We start from the raw sequence: 21,044 nt of genomic DNA on the forward strand, positions 1-21,044 counted from the left end.
GAGGGAGGGAGGGAGACAGACAGAGGGAGGGAGGGAGACAGACAGGGAGGGAGGGAGACAGACAGAGGGAGGGAGGGAGACAGACAGGGAGGGAGGGAGACAGACAGAGGGAGGGAGGGAGACAGACAGAGGGAGGGAGGGAGACAGACAGAGGGAGGGAGACAGACAGACAGAGGGAGGGAGGGAGACAGACAGAGGGAGGGAGGGAGACAGAGGGAGGGAGGGAGACAGAGGGAGGGAGGGAGACAGACAGAGGGAGGGAGACAGACAGAGGGAGGGAGACAGACAGAGGGAGGGAGACAGACAGAGGGAGGGAGACAGACAGAGGGAGGGAGACAGACAGAGGGAGGGAGACAGACAGAGGGAGGGAGGGAGACAGACAGAGGGAGGGAGGGAGGGAGACAGAGGGAGGGAGGGAGACAGACAGACAGAGGGAGGGAGGGAGACAGACAGACAGAGGGAGGGAGGGAGACAGACAGAGGGAGGGAGGGAGACAGACAGAGGGAGGGAGGGAGACAGACAGACAGAGGGAGGGAGGGAGACAGACAGACAGACAGAGGGAGGGAGGGAGACAGACAGAGGGAGGGAGGGAGACAGACAGACAGAGGGAGGGAGGGAGACAGACAGACAGAGGGAGGGAGGGAGACAGAGGGAGGGAGGGAGACAGAGGGAGGGAGGGAGACAGAGGGAGGGAGGGAGACAGAGGGAGGGAGGGAGACAGAGGGAGGGAGGGAGACAGAGGGAGGGAGGGAGACAGAGGGAGGGAGGGAGACAGAGGGAGGGAGGGAGACAGACAGAGGGAGGGAGGGAGACAGACAGAGGGAGGGAGGGAGACAGACAGAGGGAGGGAGGGAGGGAGGGAGACAGAGGGAGGGAGGGAGACAGAGGGAGGGAGGGAGACAGACAGACAGAGGGAGGGAGGGAGACAGACAGAGGGAGGGAGGGAGACAGAGGGAGGGAGGGAGACAGAGGGAGGGAGGGAGACAGAGGGAGGGAGGGAGACAGACAGAGGGAGGGAGGGAGACAGACAGAGGGAGGGAGGGAGACAGACAGACAGAGGGAGGGAGGGAGACAGACAGACAGAGGGAGGGAGACAGACAGACAGAGGGAGGGAGGGAGACAGACAGAGGGAGGGAGGGAGGGAGACAGACAGAGGGAGGGAGGGAGACAGACAGACAGAGGGAGGGAGGGAGACAGACAGACAGACAGAGGGAGGGAGGGAGACAGACAGACAGACAGAGGGAGGGAGGGAGACAGACAGAGGGAGGGAGGGAGACAGACAGACAGAGGGAGGGAGGGAGACAGACAGACAGAGGGAGGGAGGGAGACAGACAGACAGAGGGAGGGAGGGAGACAGACAGAGGGAGGGAGGGAGACAGACAGAGGGAGGGAGGGAGACAGACAGACAGAGGGAGGGAGGGAGACAGACAGACAGACAGAGGGAGGGAGGGAGACAGACAGACAGACAGAGGGAGGGAGGGAGACAGACAGACAGAGGGAGGGAGACAGACAGACAGAGGGAGGGAGGGAGACAGACAGACAGAGGGAGGGAGGGAGACAGACAGAGGGAGGGAGGGAGACAGACAGAGGGAGGGAGGGAGACAGACAGAGGGAGGGAGGGAGACAGACAGAGGGAGGGAGGGAGACAGACAGAGGGAGGGAGGGAGGGAGGGAGGCAGAGGGAGGGAGGGAGGGAGACAGAGGGAGGGAGGGAGGGAGACAGAGGGAGGGAGGGAGACAGACAGAGGGAGGGAGGGAGACAGACAGAGGGAGGGAGGGAGACAGACAGAGGGAGGGAGGGAGACAGACAGAGGGAGGGAGGGAGACAGACAGAGGGAGGGAGGGAGACAGACAGACAGAGGGAGGGAGGGAGACAGACAGACAGAGGGAGGGAGGGAGACAGACAGACAGAGGGAGGGAGGGAGACAGACAGACAGAGGGAGGGAGGGAGACAGACAGAGGGAGGGAGGGAGACAGACAGAGGGAGGGAGGGAGACAGACAGAGGGAGGGAGGGAGGGAGACAGACAGAGGGAGGGAGGGAGACAGACAGAGGGAGGGAGGGAGACAGACAGAGGGAGGGAGGGAGACAGACAGAGGGAGGGAGGGAGACAGACAGAGGGAGGGAGGGAGACAGACAGAGGGAGGGAGGGACAGACGGACGGACGGAGGGAGGGAGGGAGACAGACGGAGGGAAACGGTAAGTAACTTCATTGGATAGATACTTTTATCCACTAACTCCTCACCTCTGGGAAGAGGACTCGGACCAAAAAGTGGTGTCGATTCTAAAGGGTGAAAGAACCTTCCCGCCGCACCGGACTGCACAATCACGCACATTGCAGTCAAATAGCTAGGGTGGCCAGAATTTTAAATCCAAAAACCGGGACATTACCCCAAAATAGGAGGACTACAATTTTACTTGAACCCAGCCCACAAAATGACAGTGCTCCTTAGAGAATTACAGAAGCAGCAGTAAAAACATACATAAAACTTAATTTTTAAAGCCAGTAGCTTGCCTATTAAATTGCTTTCTTGTAAGCGCTGCTAACTATCCCTGCTAGGCAAAACATAAAAAGATACCTCCCCCCGTTTTCAGCTGACCCTCTCTAAAAACCGGGGCATGAGCTTAATTTCCGAAAACAGCCGGGACAGCTGTCGAAAACCCAGGACTGTCCAGGCAAATCCAGGATGACTGGTCACCCTATGTCTAGCTCAAACTTACCATGGCAGTCTTAGCCACAGTAGAGGCCCCTCAGGGTGGTGGGTAGACTGAGAAAGGGCCATCAAATCACCTTTGTACACCATGAAGGACATCTGGCTGCATAGGATAGATCAACCACCTCGGTTGGCAAATTGAAAGAATTCAACTGCCACCAATCAATCTCACATGCACAGAGGTGTAGGCTGTGGAGACTTGGGTGTAGGAGTGTACCCTGTTGCTGAGACAGGAGGTCCTCTGGAAGTGGTAGCCAGAGCTTCAGGTACCAGACTCTTCAAGCCCAGTACAGGTAGTTAGAATTACATTGTGTCTTGATCTTCCCCAAAACGTGTGGGAAGATAGATAGCAGTGAAAATGCATACAGGAGTCCTTCAGTCCATTCTAGCTAGAATGTGCCTCCGAACAAAGGACTTGGAGCCAACTCCAACATGTAACGCCTATGCCGATGGACACCCTGTGCATCCCAACTTCTTAGTCAGCCTTTTCTCTGAATAACTTGAAGCACTGAAGTCACTTGCACATCTACCAAAAACTGTTGATCTAATCCATGTGTGCCTTCTGAGAACAAAGCTGGTGCCTACAGGTCTGACTAGGCAATCGGTGTCAAGGCCAGCTCAAAGTATATACTTTGCAGCATCCTGTCCTTAATGCACTGTTTGGGCTAGTGGGGCTTGGAGGTCATCAAGAATGGTCATCAAGATCTCGGTGGCCATGTTCCATACTATAGAAGTGTGTTTATACCCCACGGAAACTGCAGTGATGGAACTGAAGGCTGGGAAATACATCCTGAGGAAAACATCTTTCCAAAACCATTCATTTGTACTGACTGTTGGATTTGGTCGGATAGGAGTTCGGGTTAACCTTGCTTTTTGATTGCTTTGACTATCAAGCTTTATGGTATATAATACTTGGGTATGAAGTCTGGATTACTAGAAGCCAGCCTATGTCGCTCAGACACATGTTGACTGACCATAGAACAGGCCCAAGGTTTGGTCGAGGTTGCCATCAGGGTATCTGTAAGAGCTTCATTGAGTGACCGTAATGGCACAGATGAAGCTGGCAATCATTGTAGAATTTACATTTTGTCTCTCAGTAGGGGACAATTTTAAGTCTAATGCTTTAGCTGCCCTCTGAATAATCACTGCAAATTAGGTACTTTCTTTCATAATGTGTCTACACCACAGGCACTTTGTTAAAGGCATAAGTATTATGGTATGGTACTGGCATCAGAGTGGGGCTCGGGGTCAGTCTGGGTCGGGCGGGGGGGGGGGGGGGGGGGGGGGGGACCTGCCAGCAGAAGTCGCAGTGGAAATCAATGCCACTTCATAGAGCCGGCAGGTACACCAGAAAGTCACATCAGCAGTATAGCCACTTTCTTAAAAAAGCTGTCTGCCTGAGTGTCGACAACAGCCTTGGGATTTTAAAGAGCGCCAGGACCAATTGCGGAACAGGATTGGAATAGAGTGGCACATCAAGAGTGCAGTCTTCAACATGACATCCTCGCACCTTCTTAGACTTCGAGTGAGGAGACGGCATGAAGTCCTGCTTGGCATTCCTAGGCTTTGACATGGATGTGGACATTTTGAGGGAGCAGCTTCACGACTTTCTTGCAATCAACCCAGTGAATTTCAGCGAGTAGTATCTGTGCTAGTGCCAACGTCAGAGACTCAGAGCATCCTGAATCGCTTTCAGATGCATAATGTCACATTTGACATGACTGGGGGAGTTGTGATCAAAATCCAAGCACCAGAAACATCTTGTGCAGGTCCATGACTGTGAGAAGTTGGCCTGATGTATGATGTCACTAGTTCTAGTGTACACCTTATATTAGTCCAAATACCCTTATGGTGATTGGTTGTAAAGTCAACCTTATAGACCAGCTATCCTAGTGGTAGCATGGACAAGAGCAGTCTTAGGCTAAACTCTGAATGGCATGTGAAGCCAGCTGTGATACCATATATAATCCCTTGAATACCAAATGAAAGGACACCACAACAGATATATATATATAATAAAGTGTATTATTCTAGTCAACCCCTTAGCACTCTTTATGAGATTAGAGGTAAGTACAACACAGTCTTATTTAAGCATACATTAAGTCACACAGGTAAGTAATACAGTTAGGCCCTAGGGGCCACGCAAACCATATACTAAGTAAGTGGTATAAGGACCACTGTCACGGAAATAGAATAGGCCTAGGGAATCGCTGGGGCTACACTACACTAGCAACAGTTAGGAAGTGGGAGGCCCACGGGATTCAGGTGCAGAGTGGAAACACTCACGCGTAATGCGTAAAAGTCAATAGAATCACTAGCAGTTAGAAATAAGCAGTTTTAGGACACTTCTGGTATAGCTAGAAAGTCGAGACTCGGAAACTAGACCCTAGGATAGTCACTACCCTTGTGAGCATCTGATGGCTCCCAGGTCGACAGTGTTGAATTGTCGCATGTTACTCCAGGAACTGCTGATGACATTATTGGACTGTTTTGCTGCCTTTTCCTCCTTGTGCTTCGCGCTTTCTTTTTGCCCTTTTACTGCTGCTTAACTTTCTTTGGGCGTTGCCTTGCCTTTTTGGCTCAGTTGATATGCGGGGTGGTTGAGGTTTTTTTTTTTTAGGTTATTATTATGCGCCCCCGGATGCAGGGCACTGGGTGTTTGAGGCTTGGTGATGCCATGTTTGCATTGTTTGTGGACTACGCTACACAATACCATTGGCTCATAACCGCCTTCCCTATTGATCCTCTGTGGCTACTAGAGGACACCGAGTGTATAGTTAGTTTGGATGGGGACTAGTGTTTTAGTGCCTGTTCTGGGGAGGGGGAGTTGCGGTTTCTTCTTGATTAGTAATGGGATGTTTTTGGGACCTCGGCGTGGCACCTTGGGTAAGATATTAGGGTACCGTACACAGCTCATTATGGGTTCGCTGCTTGAATTGAAATATAGGTCATGGAATGTCAGGGGTATGCACACCATGGTGCGTCATAAAATACACGAGTACTTGGTGCGAAGAGGAGTTTAGATAGCCTTCCTTCAGGAGATGCACTTCACACGTCACGAGGGTCTTGCCTTGCAGCGCTGATGGAGGGGTCAGGTCTTTTACACAACTTATTATCCTTTGCGCGGTGGGCATTGATATGGGTTAGAGCCGGGGTGCCTTTTCAGCCTACGCAGCAATTAGCAGGCCCGTAAGGGAGGAATGTGTGGTAGAGATCTTGTGTTGGGCAGTATATATGCGGCCAACACTGACCAGCTGGCCTTTTTCACCCAATTATCCGGGAAATTGGCGCCATATCTGACTAGATCACTGATTCTGGGTGGGGACTTTAACTCCATTCCTGATATTTCCCTGGATAGGTCTCATACACCCCTCCCTGATGCACCTATTCATAAGATCTCAAAGGCTAGACAGGAATAGCAGCATGGCTGGGTTAGTTGACACATGGAGGGGTACACCACCCGGGAGTGTGCGACTATTCCTACTTCTCAGCGCTGCATGATCTCCACGTTCGGCTAGACGCGATATTATGTTCCCCCGATATACATGCGGCAGTCAGCCATAGTGAATACCTCATCAGAACACTTTCAGATCATAACCCATTACTCCTACGGATACACTGGGCTCCGACGCGTACTACAATGCCAACGTGGCGTTTACAACCTGAGCTGCTAGAGGATCAGGTCTTTCGTGAGGTAGTGGCGACTGGCATGGCCCAATATTTCCTCGAGAACACTGGCACAGCGTCCTCGTCTGCTGTGGAGTGGGATGCCTTTAAGGCTGTGTTACAGGGTCTCTGTATTGTCAATATGATGGGAGTGCGTAGGACGCTGCTGCGAGATATAGGAACTGCGGATCTGCATCTGCTGGAAGCGGAAGGAGAACGGCCTGATAGCAGGATTTGTTTGAGGCGAGGTAGGCAGTCGCCATGGGGGTTGAGAGAATGCGCAGTTTTGATGATAAAAAATGCCTAGCGCGTGCTCATGCGGAACTTGACAAATCTGGGGCGTTGTTGGCCTGTTTGCCAACCCCGCTAGGCGGGGGACGGTCATAACAGAACTGAGTAGCCCGACGGGAGACATTTCCTATACCCAGTAGGGGATTAATGATCAGTTCCTTGCCTATTATACGACTCCATATCAGAGTAAGGTGGAATTGAAGGAGGTTGTTCTTGGGGAGTTTTTAGCCGCAGCTGATCTTCAAAACTTGATGGGACGGAGGCGGAGCTGTTAAGCCAGGCTATAACATTGGGGGAAATCTAGGTAGCGATCAAGCATATGGCGAGGAACAGGACCGCAGGGGCGGATGGCCTACCGATCGAGTTTTATTTTACCTACATTGATCTCTTGGCTCCAAAATTAGTGATTCTTTATAATACGGTGCGGAGCGCGGGACAACTGCCTGCCACCACTCGTGAAGCTATTATTGTTCCAATGCTGAAGCCAGGGAAGCTGCCTTCTGATAGGGCTGCTTATTGCCCGCTGTCCATGCTTACCACTGACTATAAGAAGGTCGGATATTGGCGACTCGGCTGCTCCTACACATGGCCGACTTAGTGCACAGAGATCAGGCGGGATTTATTCCGGCATGGAACACTGCCATTAATGTGAGGCGCCTGCTTCATATATTGGAAGCTGACTCCTACCCTAAGGCCTCCGCTGCCATTTTAGTGGTCGATATAGAGAAAGCATACGACAGCCTAGAATGGCCTTATTTATTTCGAGTCATGCGCAGTTTTGGCTTGGGAGATGCCTTTGTGGAGTGGACGACACTGTTATACAAAAATTCCACCGCTCAGGTTAGAACAGGGGGTCTGATCTCAGATGCCTGCGTGGTGAGCCGTGGGACGCGGCAGGGATGCCTGCTCTCCCTGCTTTGATTTGCCATGGCCATAGAGCCCTTAGCGGCCCAGGACGGGGCGGCGGTATCCGGGGCTTTGTGTACAAAGACGCATTCATCACATTGCGCTCTATGCCGATGATTTACACCCGTTTCTAGCGGATTCGGCTAACGCCCTCATAGGAGCGAAACATTTACTCCAGGATCTTGAGGAGGTCGCGGGACTCAAGGTGAACTGGGCAAAATCCTGTCTGTTCCCCACTGCCCCGTCGGATGGGGGTCCATTAACTACGGACGCGGTGCAATGGGAATATCGTTGCTTGACGTACCTGGGGACCCGTGTCTATCATGCGAAGGCTGACTTACTGGAGGGTAATGTGGATAGAGCCATCCGGCGCCTCAAGAGTAACTTGGAATTTTGGGGTTCTTTGCCTCTCTCGGTGACTGGCCGGGTGGCCCTCCTTAAGATGGTGGCCCTCCCCAAGTTACTGTATTATTTTCGAACCCTGCCAATCTGGATTCCTGCATCAATTTTTAAACAACTTCAATCAATACTCATGGGTTTTCTCTGGGCTGCCGGAAGACGGAGGGTGGCACTGAAAACTGAGACCGAAGGCAGAAGGGGGATTGGCGGTGCCAGATTTTGAGACTTATTATTTGGCGGCTCAGCTGCAGTGGCTTACCCAGGCAGTGGCGTTGGAATTTCGAGGGCTGGACGAGTGGGTCGACGAGCAGGTCCCTGGACAGGTTCTCTCTCAAATTATTTTACAATTGCCGCTGAAGCTCCAGACACTCACCACTGAGCTGAGGACGTTTCGGCTGTCTTGGAACAGAAGCCACAGGAGAGCGCAGATCACGCGTCCCTCTGCCCCTGAGATGCCTTTGGCCAAGGGCGCTGCTCTTCCTCATAGAGGCAGCTGGGCCGCGCTGACCGACTGGAGGGAGAAAGGTCTGGGTATGCTAAGAGACCTCTATGAGGATGGCACCCTGCTCCCCTTCGATGCATTGCAGGACAGGTACGCTCTGCCCCGCGGGGACTTTTTACTCCACTCGACCCTTGTCGCGGCCATCCAAAAGCATTGGAGAGAAGGGCTGTCTCAACCCAGGACTTCCATGGCTTGCCAGTATGTAGTACTGGTGGCGGGAACCTTTAAGGCGGTCACCTGCCTATATAGGCGTATGACACACGAGACACTGACTTCGTTGCTGGCGCTGAGGAAGAAATGGGAGGGGGACTTGGGTGAAGAAATCCCATACAGGTGTGGGCTGAGTTGGTTGAACGAGTGTGGAAAAGCTCTAAAAATGCCTGTTTCTAGCTGGTGCATTTTTTTTTTTAATACTGCATAGGGCGTACCTCACCCCATCAAAAATTAACACATACTTCGGCACGGACACAGCACAGTGCTGGCGATGCAACATAGAGGGTGCGGACTTTCGTCACATGATGTGGGGTTGCCCCCAACTTGGGAAGTACTGGAAGGAGGTGGTTACGCTACTGACCGACATTACTGAAAGGAAGTTGGAGCCCACTATAGGCTTCTGTTTACTGCACTGGTTTCCCCACACATCCAAGACAAAGATCACCAGTAAATTTCTCGACTTGGGCCTTCTTTTGGCCAAAAGAGATTACAGCACATTGGAAATCTGGGCGGGGCCAGAGTGTCCACAGGTGGAAGGCTGACCTCCTTAAGTGGGCAGAATGGGAGGGCACAGTTAGATTGCAACTGGCTCGCCGAGCGAATAGTGAGAAAGCATTCGAGGCCGCGAGGGCTTGGGAAGCGCTAGTGCTTTTACTGAAAACTCCGGGCGATGACCTAGACACATACTCCCCGGCTGTATCACCTTGAATGAGATATAATCGATAGCAAGTTGATTCTTTTTAGTGTATCCCTGCCTACGTTTTAATCGGACGCTGCAGAACTCCCTGATAGAGTACAGTTTGTTAGTGTTGTGGCTATTTGTATCATGCCCTGCTGTTATTCTTAAACTCTGGTCTGTGTGACACGCTGGGGGGGGGGGTGGAAGGGGGTAGGGTTTGTTTAGCATTTTTATAACGTGCGGCTAAGGTATTGCTCAAATGTATATCATTGATAACGAGCCGTTAGCATTGTTTAATTATCATTAGTCGAGGTCAATTGATGTCATTTTGTTTTTTAACACTGCGCACTATCTGCTGACTATGGCGATGTGACTTGCACCTGGCTGCGACCAGAAGATGTTGCTGCTAAAAAGAGCGCCTGGTGGCCTTGCATCTTGATCATGATTGACTATTTCTGTTTTGAACTTGATAAAAAAAATTATATAAAAATAAAAATGAATTGCAATTCATCTTCAGTACTATTGAATGAAATGGAAATCCTTTTCAGTGATTTTATCAAAATTTTTATGGAAGCAATACCCAAACATTACTCAAAAGGAGGACTATTTTTTGTACATTTGTTTCAGTGCAGAGCGCACAGCTTGAGGGTTCGAAAAATCATTAAAATGTTACTAGACCTTCAGGTCTAGTAACTTGAATAATCTACTTGACCTAACTGTAATGTACTTTACCCGTGATCTGGTCTCAAATTGTGTGATCCTAGGCAAATATTTAACATAGCTCCTCCTGATTAAATTAGCTAGTCAATGCGAGTGGATTTTTCGAGCCCTGAGCTTTGTCATCCTATTTCTTGCTGCAGGTTATGTGTGTGTAGCCTCTCTCTGCAGTAACTTACATGATACTCCTGTGTCTGGTGGCATTGGCTAGCTAAATCAAAAACAACCCCAACCAACCTTGAAAAGAAGCCTTATAGCGTATACATCCTACATTATGTTTACAGTATTTATGTGCCAGCATTCAAAGTATGTTAACTTTGTTTTGCATTATGGACCAGTCAAAACTATCACACTTTGAGAAAAAAAACGATGACAGACTAAACTGCCTTAGAGGAAAGCTAACAAGACCGTGCATGACCTACTGCAGTAGATCAAATAGACCAAAAAGAAAACATTTTACTGTTTGTCATCTAATTGTTATGCAATTCTTTAGTAAGATTTGCTGCTGTTTTGGATCACCTTTCAAAGTTGATTGACAACGTATGGATTTGGGACCAAGCATTAGACACAGAATAGCTACCATAGACTGGCTGATGCCAAGGTGAGCCACCTGCAGAGAATCTTGCAGCAAAACAAACATGTAAAAACCCTTTCGAAAAGGGAAACATTTTTCAAAGAGAAACCACACATTAGCCCAGTAGTTCATGGCACGATGGGGGCTACTTTTTGTCCAGATGTTCCCTCTGAAAGGGCAGAGTGAGTCACCCACAATGAAGGTAGCCAATGGCTCAAGTGGGCTAATCAACTACTCCATGATGTAGCAGATGGAAGAAAAATGTGAAAGCCACAACAGACTGATGGATCAACAGTGCTGCCTGCAAGTTAAAAAAAACAACAAAAAAACAACAACAAAACGCTAGACTTAAGGTGGATTTGTATAAGTGAGCCCTTATTCAATGAAGCACTTAATTTTGAGTCAGATTCTTGGTACAAGCTGAGAAACAATGATGCCCTGTAGGAAGAAAATCTAAATTTAAAAAAAAAGTCACAAGATGAAGCAGAGGCTCTCTGGGTTTTCATCAGGAGTACACAAGTTGACAGAATTAGATATTTAATAAATATTAATATTGTTTTACTTTTTTTTTGAAATTAGAAACTGGAAGTTAACCGTGGTTAGTCAGGTGTTAGAGGTTAATAAAGGGAATTATGTAAGAAACTACCAAATAAATAAGAAATGTAGTCAAAATATAGATGGGCAGCACACAGTCAAGGTCCCTCATACCGCAGTAATAAATTTTACTTTTTAGTCAGCGATTTTTACAATTCCCTAGTTTTAATACAACTGAAGGTTTATCCTTCCAAGTATAAGCTTGAGAATTCTTTTTACACATTTACCTGGATAATAATTGCAATGTATTTTCTTTGAAAAGATAGTCATAATTCAGGGGCTGCGTAGGTCTATGCAAAGGAATGTTTTTGGCTCCATAAAATAAACAAGCATTTGCAATGCAATCGGTCTCGCATTTACGCGAGTTTGCGCTATTGTCATTGTAACTGACAATGCCTCTTTATTAGGTTTTGTTCTTTGAAACAAATAAAAGGTATTGTCATTTACAATGCTAATAAATTAATCTCGAAAATGCGAGACCTATTGCATTGCAAATGCTTGTTATTGCACACTACAACCACAAATGCAATGACAAATAGGGAGATTAAAGTGATTTTCACAGACTCTACGGCTGATGTTAATTTTGAATGAAAGGTCCTAAAAGTACAAATAAAGACATTACAAAATATAAGGGAACTAACAGCCTTTGCTATGAACGCAAATACATGGATTTTATTTTCATGCTTGATGTTTCTCTTTGCAAGTAATTCTGTAGATCAAGTACTTACACACTTTAGTTCGTGTTATATTCTTATGCCTGTCCGTTGCTTTACTGCCACCAGCCCTAAACATTCTTTGGTTCTCATTTCACCCTGGACTATGCACTGACTTTAAAACATAACAGCATCTCCGGGAGGCCTGATATCCCATGATGCTCTGCTCTGTACATGGGGCTCGCCATCTTCAAAGCGCCAAAGCAAATGAATTATTCCGACATAATTTGGCACAGCCTAGGCAGAAAATACCAGTGTCAATTCGCTTAGCAAATATAGCTCTGCGTCCATCTAGCACATCCCTGGATATTAACTGTACCTAACTAACCAAGTGACAGTTGCACAACAATTTGGATGAGCCATTACAAGAGTGACAAGAATACAGGCTGGAATGAATTGTATGTCAGAATACCAAGCACAAAAATATTGTGATGCAAAAATATCATACTGACTGGGTCTAAAGTAAACGGAGGTGGGTGGTATTTAACAAAGATGGATTGGGATGATATTAATGCAAAAATATCATAGCCAGAGTATCAGACTGCCAAAATACTCGTACGTAGACATAGGGCAATATAGATTTAATATAGTTAAGCCCACATGTACCTGCCAGACCGTACGTATTTGTGAAGTTAAGTATTATGAAAGTATACATAACTATGTATATTTTCCTTCACATAATTTTGGTAGAAGATATTCTGGCAACCATATTTTTGTAAAATATTTAAAACTCTTTATTCTGGTAAGATACCTCTGTGGAGCCAGGCACCTCCCTGTTAGGCGATTCAGCAAAGGCTTTTATCTGTGGTTTAGAAAGCTGGAGGTTATATTGATAGGCATAAAGAGCATAGAAAAGACTATCTACGAAACGCTACACGGTAATGACTCACGTTAGCATGTACAGCCTCGGGGAAAATCAGATGGCTGGACTGGACATTCAAGATTTGGTTCGGTGAGAAGGCGTAGCCAACCAATTCAAACAGGGGTGTCGATTGGCTAGGAGTGCACGATTTAAAAAAAAACAAAACATTTTTATAGTAAACATTTTGTCGATTGAAAACACATTCGGTGACAAAGCATCATCGCTCAAGACAGAAAAAGATAAACTATAAATAACATTTAGCACATCAGAACAGTGTTTCCACTCGGAAAGAATGTGACGTCATGTAGCCTATTAAGCCTGAAGGCGGGGCTACCTATAAATATCCCAATAATGGGTATTTGTCTGGCACCAGGAGAAGGAATATATCTGAAAAGGCACATTTATGAACTAAACGTTGGAAAAGGATTTCACAATGTGGAAGCGGTAGTCGCCGTTAAATATTCTTCACTCCAGCGGGCCAGTCTGAAAGAACAGAAGCCGTGCTAGCCCCTTCTTTGGGCAACTGAAAAATATGCAACTGGCTTTAGGTCAAATAAAACTAGAAAGGGAGCGCAAGCAATCAGCCATCCCAAAGAGGGAGCCGAGGAGGAGGGGACGTCACTTACGGCTGGCGACAGCTGCGACACCACGAGAGATCAGAACTGACAGTAAAAGAGCATGCAAGACAAATACGAGACCTGTCTGTTTATCCTGAGCACCAAAGCGTCTCCTGACTTCCAAAGATGGCTTAAATACAAGTGACTGGTGCAGAAATAAAAGATCTCCCGGATTACCATATCAATAGCAATGGCGATAGACATTAGGGTATGACAAGTGTGCCTTTTGGAAGATCATAAACTCCTTGTGCTTTTAATAAAGTGTACACTCCTGATCAAATGGCCGGCCTTCCTGCAGTCTTCCAGCACAGCGTGGAGCCTTTTGCACATTTGTGCTGCTCGAAGGACAAGCATGGAAAGAGAACTATACGCTGTTCTCGGAGGGAGAGGTTGTGGTTCAGCGGTCAGAGCTACAGACTCGGCGCTGGGGACCAGTGTTCAAGCCTTATTAGCAAATCTGGATCCGGATCTAGCACTTTAAATTACAAAAATAAATAAAAGGCATCTCAGAAGGGCAGGGGTGGGAGAAAGATAAAGCAAGCGAGGGGCTGCTTGGTAACTGAAGCACGCATCGTGCGCTGAAAGCATGTGGTGCCTGCAGTAGGAAGAACTCATTAAAGAAAGTAGTGCTTACAGATTAAATAACATGAACCGTGTAACAGAAGTAAAACGGCCAGTAGCCATGGGAGGTTACAAATGAAGACAAGGCTGTACTACGGAGGGACTAACAAACCGATAACCGAGTTGAAAGCCAGCAGCATTTACGAAGAACAAAGTCACAAGCCAATGAAAAATATGGGTGGAGAGTGGGTGGGGCATCTCTCCCATACTCTACTACAGAAGTCACGCTGACCAGCGCATGCGCGCGTTCTCAGGCTCCACCTAAAAACAAGCATTGGCATAGCCAATAGGTCTCGCCTTTGCGACCTTATAAGTGTTTAGCCATGCAACAGTTGCATAGCTAAATACTTGTAAGGTCCCAAAAGCGAGACCTATTGGCTATGCCAAGCGGCCGCGAAAGTGATCACGATCAAACATCAAAGCGGCCGTGCAGTTGCGAAAGTACTCGCGTCAAGCGCGGCCGCGCACATGCACTGTAGGCCTTGACCTGGGAGTTACGCAACTCTACCTGCTCATTTGTACCTGTGATACTGTTTCGATTAACCCACTTAGGGAGGATACACTAAAATTGCATGTCTGAGTAGTCTAAAACTATGCAGTTTAAAAAAAAAAAAAAAAAAGGGGGGGTAAATATCTGGTGAAGCGACATCTTCAATATGGGGTTTCCCCTTCGGTCGAATAACCAGTTTGATTTTAAGAATACTGGTTACTTTTCATGAATTACCCACTGTATCATGCAACTGGCTTTTAAAGGATATTTTTATGGCGCTGGAAGAACAAGTCACTTACCTTCAGTAACTATGTAACTTATAGAGACATATGTTAGTTGTATATTCCTTACCTTAGAATTTCCCCCAGGCGTCAGTCAGGATCCGTAGATTTTTTTCTTCAGCAGTACCCCTGCGCGTTGTTAGGTGAGTCGGTCAGCACTGTCAGTCGTGGTGGGCGCCAGGATGACGTGGTGGCCTATGCGCACGGATGTCCGTTCTTAACCCAACTTTCCACGCCAGTAGCGCACAGCCATAAAAAAGACTGACCACTGGTGCATCAAAACAAGAACCCCATTAGGGGAGTCCCTATCCCTAGAAAGCAGTTCGCAGAGCGAGGAGGATGGGTGGGGCGGTAAGGAATCTACAACTAACCTAGGTCTCTACCAGATACATCATTACTGAAGGTAAGTAACTTGTTCATCTGATAGAGACCATTAGTTGCAAATTCCTTACCTTAGAATAGGTACCCCAGCAATACCATCCCCAGAGGAGGGTCAACAAACCAAGATCAAACCAGAAAGTCCTGGAGGACAGAACGAGCAAAGTACCCATCCCTCCGGACTTGGCTATCCGGGCAGTAGTGTCTTGCAAACGTGTGCAAGGATGCCCACATTGCTGCCTGACAGATGTCAAGGACAGGAACTCCACAGAAGGGTCCTTCTTCACCAAGGTATAGCCTATTTTGATGCAGAGGACAACCTATCAGGAGATGGTCCATTTCTGAACTACCCGAACTTTCATGGCACCCTCATAGCCAATGAAGAGTTGATCATCCACGCGGAAGTCTTTTGCGCGATAAAGATAAAAAGACAACGCACGTTTTGGGTCCAGACGGTGGAGTCTCCTCCACCTTGGAGGGATGCAGCAGAGGATAAAAGGTGGGTGGAGTGTGTTACACTATAGAACCTGGTTGTGGCCCCTGACCCCTAACACCTCTTTAGACCCCGGTCCAGATCCCATGTTCACCAGTAAACTACATGTCCCAGAAGGTAGTGGGAAGAGGGAGGAGGTTGTGTGCATTCGCAGCGATCACCTGATGTACGAGGCGGTTAAATAACGTCTTTACGTGATGCCGGTGCTTGTCAATCCCTCCTTGTGATGGACCACGCCTCCCGCAGCTGTGCCTCGGACCTTTGATTGCTGTTGGACTTCGTTCGGTAGAGTGTTGCTGCCTTCCTGCATTGACCCCGTCTGCTCCATTTGGTTGTTGCGCGTTTTCGCGTGTTCTGCCTCATTTCCTTTGTCCTTGGTGACTTTCGTGTTCCTCCGTGGTCTCGCTGACTAAAAGGAATATCTTTGGACACCTCCGGAGAGTGAGATTAAGCCGGTTCTCCCTCCGGTGTCTCATCCCCCATTTTGCCGTCTTTATTTTCCTCTCACATCAGGCGGGCATTGTTAAGACTGCCTCGAGTTTCGAGCACCGCACCCGCTACTCTCCCCGTAGGGTGCCTGACTTTGCTTACACCCGCATTCCCCCCCTGACAGTCGTTACAGGACCGTTCCTCTCAGTGCTGTTTGATTGGAATACTATTCGCTTCCAAGGGCGAGTGTGGGGCTTGCTCTTCCACAAGGATTCAAGGACTTCCGAAGAGAGCCCTGATAATCCCCGCGCCTCAACAGAAGTAGGCGTGCCTCTAATTCCGGCTCTCTTGCCATTTATTGTGGATGTATATTCGTCCTCGGACTCCGACCAGGCTCCTGCTGTTTCCAAGACATCACCTACATCATCACACCCCGGTGAGTGAGAGAGCACACAACCGAGGTGGGGGGTAGCTATGGTAGCATTAGAGAAAGAACAGGCGGGCGGTGGGTAGACGTTAGAGAGAGGTTCCTGACCATATCCTTTCACTTACCTGCTGTTTCCTTTCTTTTTCTGTAGGCCCATTCCCACTCCTGAGATCCACATTCCAACTCCTGAGAGCCTTACATCTCTGCCATCACACCTGGAAGCCTGGTGGTCCTTCGCTGTCTCTTCCCTCCCCGTAGGGCAGGTGATCGGTTCTCAAACTTATAGTTGAGTCTGGTCGTGCCCTGAGGAGAGCGTTGAGAATATTCTTCGCTCCTGAGGTTTTGTATCCTTTGTCTGATATCGTGCCCTGACAGAGTGATAGATTGCCATACATGAAAAGGCGGGAAGACGTTGGGAAGGAATTAAGGTTTGTTCCAAAAGCACCACTATCGGGATAGACCTACAGAAAAGGGGAATTATAAGATGAAGCCTGCAGATTGCTCACCCTGCGTGCAGAAGTGATGGCAATAAGAAAGGCAGTTTTGAGACTCAGCAACCTGAGGGTACGGTTATGAAGAGACTCGAAGGGAGCACACAAGAAAGGTGAGAACCAGATTCAAGTCCCATTGGGGCATTACAAAAGGAGATGGAGGGAACAGATGAGTAAGGCCCTCAAAGAATCTGTCAACTATAGATTTGAAAAAAGAAGGCTGATCTGGCAGCTGAAGAAAAGGAGAGATTGCTGCAAGGTATCCTTTAAGAGTGCCCAAGGCAGATCCCTGCTGGGCTAAGTAAAGAATATACAAAAGCACCTCAGATAGAGGAGCAGAGAAGGGGTCAGCTTTGATGTGCACCATGCCACAAATTTGTTCCATCTTCAGGAGTATACCGTTTTAGTGGAGGGACGCCTGGCTGCCAAGGTAACATCACAGACTTTGGGCGGATGGTTGAAAGCTGTCAATTGTCGTAGCTCAATCTCCACGCAAGGAGGTGGAGACTGGACACGCTCGGGTGAAGAACCGTCCTCTGCTGCTGTGACAAAAGATCTTCCCGAAGGGGCAGTCTGATGGGTGGATCGATGGCCATGCTCAGAAGGTTGGGGTACCAGACTCCTCGTGCCCAGTCCGGAGCCACAAGAATTACTTGAGCCCGGTCGTGCTTTATCTTCTTTAACAGATCTTCTTGAGCACTCTGGGCAGGAGCGGTATAGACTGGAAGGCGTTCAGGAGGCCGAAGCTCTACTCGCGATGAAGAGCGTTGCAGAGCGAATGCTGCCTTGGAAACTCATATGCGCAAAACTGATATTGTGCATTCTCATCAGAGGCAAACATCTAACCAAGGCTCACCCCCCTACCCAAACGCTGAAAGAGACCTTGTGCCACCTCCTGATGGAGACGCCATTTGTGATAGACTAGGCACCGGCGGCTGAGTTTGTCCGCCCTGGAACTTTCAGATCTGGTTGGGGGAAGGAAGAGGGATCTGCCTCTGACCCAATCTTGGTTCGTTAGCCACCACTGCAGTTGGTGCGCAGTTCCTTCCAAGATCTGGACTTAGTCTGAAAGATTCCCCTGATGCTGTGCCCACTGGAACTTCAGGTCCCACAGCAGAGCCCGCATATGCCATCTGGCATGATCCACCAGCAGGATGCAGGAGGCTTAGCAGCCCGAGTCATTCTCACCGAAAGCCGGAATAGAGGCTGAAACATCAGTATCATAGCCTGAATATCCTGGACTCGCTGCTCGGAAGGAAAGGCCTGAAACTGCACTGTGTCGAGAATCGCCCAGATGAAAGGGAGCGTCAGAGGGAGTCAGGTGTGACTTCGGCACGTTGATTGTAAACCCCAGTGAATGCAGGAGGTCTTTAGGTGAGAGATGACAGACTGGGAAGAGCATGCTTCAAGAGCAAGTCGTCGAGATAGGGGAAGACTGGAACCCCTGATCTGCGCAGATGAGCTGCGACCCCCATCACCTTTGTGAACATTGGAGGGGCACTGGTAAGGCCAAAAGGGGAGCACAGTGAACTGAAAACCTTGTGCCCCACCGTGAACCGAAGGTAATGTCTGTAGGCCAGCAGGATGGGGATGTGAAAATAAGCGTCCTGCAAGTCCAACACCACCAGCCACTTTCCTTGGTGGAGTGCAGACATAACTTGGGCTAGGGTGAGCATTTTCAATTTTTCCTTCCGGAGGAGAAGTTGAGGGCCCGGAGGTCTAAGATAGGACGCAGGCCTTTCTCCTTCTTAGGTACCAGAAAGTAGCGGGAACAACAACAACGACCTACTTCTGGCACAGGGACCCTCTCTATAGCTCCCTTGGCCAAGAGACTCGATACTTCCTGGTGTAGAAGTCACTAATGATCCTTTGGCATGAGATCGTAAGAAGGTGGAATGAAGGGAGAGGGTAGTCTTGAAGGGGAGGGAGTAGCCCCTTCAGACTATTTGCAGAACCCACCTGTCCGACATGGATTGCCAGTGGAGGCGGTGATGGCGGATCCTGCTTCCAACTGGCCATTGATGGGCCTGAAAGACTAGGAGTGTTTGGAGGCTGCAGCAGGAGAAGGGGACGGGGTGGCCCACCTGCTGGCTCCCGGACTCACGAGGACGCTGGGTCCCACATCCGGGGCCACGCAGTTTGCTGGACTCTGTGGCTGGGCAGGACGCGGCTTGGCACACCTTATGTAGCCACGAGGCCCAAGGATCTGGCTCCAGCTCGAGAATCCTTGAAGGGCTCAAGCCCTGGGTCTGCCTTGTCGCTAAAAAGGAGAGTACCATCAAAGGGCATGCCCCTAATAAAGACTGGACATCCCCTGAGAAGCCAGAAGTCCTCAACCAGGCGTAGCGTCTAACAGCTACCGATGTGGCAATCATTCTACCCAGTGAGTTGGTGGTATCCAATCCACATCGTATGGTGAATTTGGCTGCGCCTCTACCATCGGCAACTGCTTACGAGAGAACAGTCGGGCCTCCTCCGGGGACTGAGGCAGCACCTGCGTGACAGTATCCAGGAGAGTATGGGACTATCGACCCAAGAGGCAAGCAGTATTCACCAAACGCAATGACAAGCTGGAGAAAGAACATCTTCCCATGATGGTCCAGCTTCTTGGATTCCTGATCTGGGGAGCAGAAGGCAATGCGTCCTTTCATGAAGAGGCTTGGACTACCAAGCTCTCAGTGGAGGGGCTTGGGACAGGAATGCTGGGTTGCTCGGAGCGGGCGGTGGGCAATAGTCCTATCCACAGGAGCACTTGTGCTGGGCTTGGACCAAGTCCCCAGAAGGACATCCGTGAGGGCTTGACTGAACGGCAAAAGGGGTACAGAAGAGGAAGTCGTAGTCTGAAACACCTCTCAGGAGGTTAGTCCTGACTGCCACCGTAGGGAGCTCAAGGCTGAGGACCTCGGCTGCCCTCCTAATCACCAGAGCACAGAAAACTCCCTCATCCATAACTACGGTAAGGGGAGAAAGCAAGAACTTGTCAGGGGGAAGTAGCCAGACCACTGGCATCACCCAGATCCATCCTCCAGTCCACAGTCAAGCTTGTCAGCTAAAGGGTCCAGCAGCCTCTCCCAGTCCTCTTCCTCAAAAGGAACAAAAGTCCCTTCCGGTGCAATCAACATCGGTCCAGCTCCGTGTCCACGTCAGGAATGAGTGTGGGTGTTGCGCAGACCAGGGGCATGGTCGATGCTGAGAGCGTCACAATAGATTTCAGGTAAGGTCGAGTGAGACTGACTGGCGTCGAACCGGATTCAGACAGGGATCCATGGGGACCAACCTGACCGGGGCCGGAGTCACCAGCGTCGAAGTCCCAGAGCCCTCAACCGAATCTGCAGGGCTGAAGGAGCGCCGGCAGAGGCGGGCTGCTCAAACATGAGGTACAGGGCTCGTAGATCGTCTGCGGAGGAGCCGCTTTGGCTCCCAAAAAGAGAGGGAGGCGCAGAACCGTCTCAGAAGTAGGCTCTGGAGACTAAGCCTGCAAGTGAAGACACTTGGTATACCGCGTTGCGTCGACCGACTGACAGGGAGCACAGGTGTTCTTTAACTTCTGACTTACCAGTAGATCTCCCTGACGACTTGGAGTGCAAGGAGTGTGGACTCTGCGACCCTTCAATACCCTCCCCTCAAACGAGAACAGGAGCGATGCAGTCTCGAGCAACAGGCATCCAGCAGCAAAGCCTTCCGGTTCATGGCCAGGCTCTCCGAGCACGAATTCAGGTCGTGGTTGCGCTCCAGACACGAAAGGCACACGAGGTGTCAAATGAGCAAGCTACTCATACTCAGTAACCCTCTTTTTGGTGGATTCCTCACCGTCTGAACACTGAGGCGCCACAATGGATTCAAAAACTTGCAATAACTTGTGTCCCAGTAGGAAGTACCAGAGGACTCCATGCCAGCTTTGTATCACTGCTGGATGTAACAAAGTCACATATGGCACCATCTCTGCATTCTTTAGTCAGTTCATTACTATGTATTCTGCACCCTTCAA

General features: G+C 49.3%; 1 protein-coding gene across 2 annotated transcripts in view; it reads right to left on the reverse strand.

The window, feature by feature from the left end:
* Positions 1-21,044, reverse strand: part of PRC1 (protein regulator of cytokinesis 1) — a 558,854-nt gene that overhangs the window by 24,816 nt on the left and 512,994 nt on the right. The window lies entirely within an intron of this gene.

This window comes from Triturus cristatus, chromosome 3_1, assembly GCF_964204655.1.
Source record: "Triturus cristatus chromosome 3_1, aTriCri1.1, whole genome shotgun sequence".
Lineage (NCBI taxonomy): Eukaryota > Metazoa > Chordata > Amphibia > Caudata > Salamandridae > Triturus > Triturus cristatus.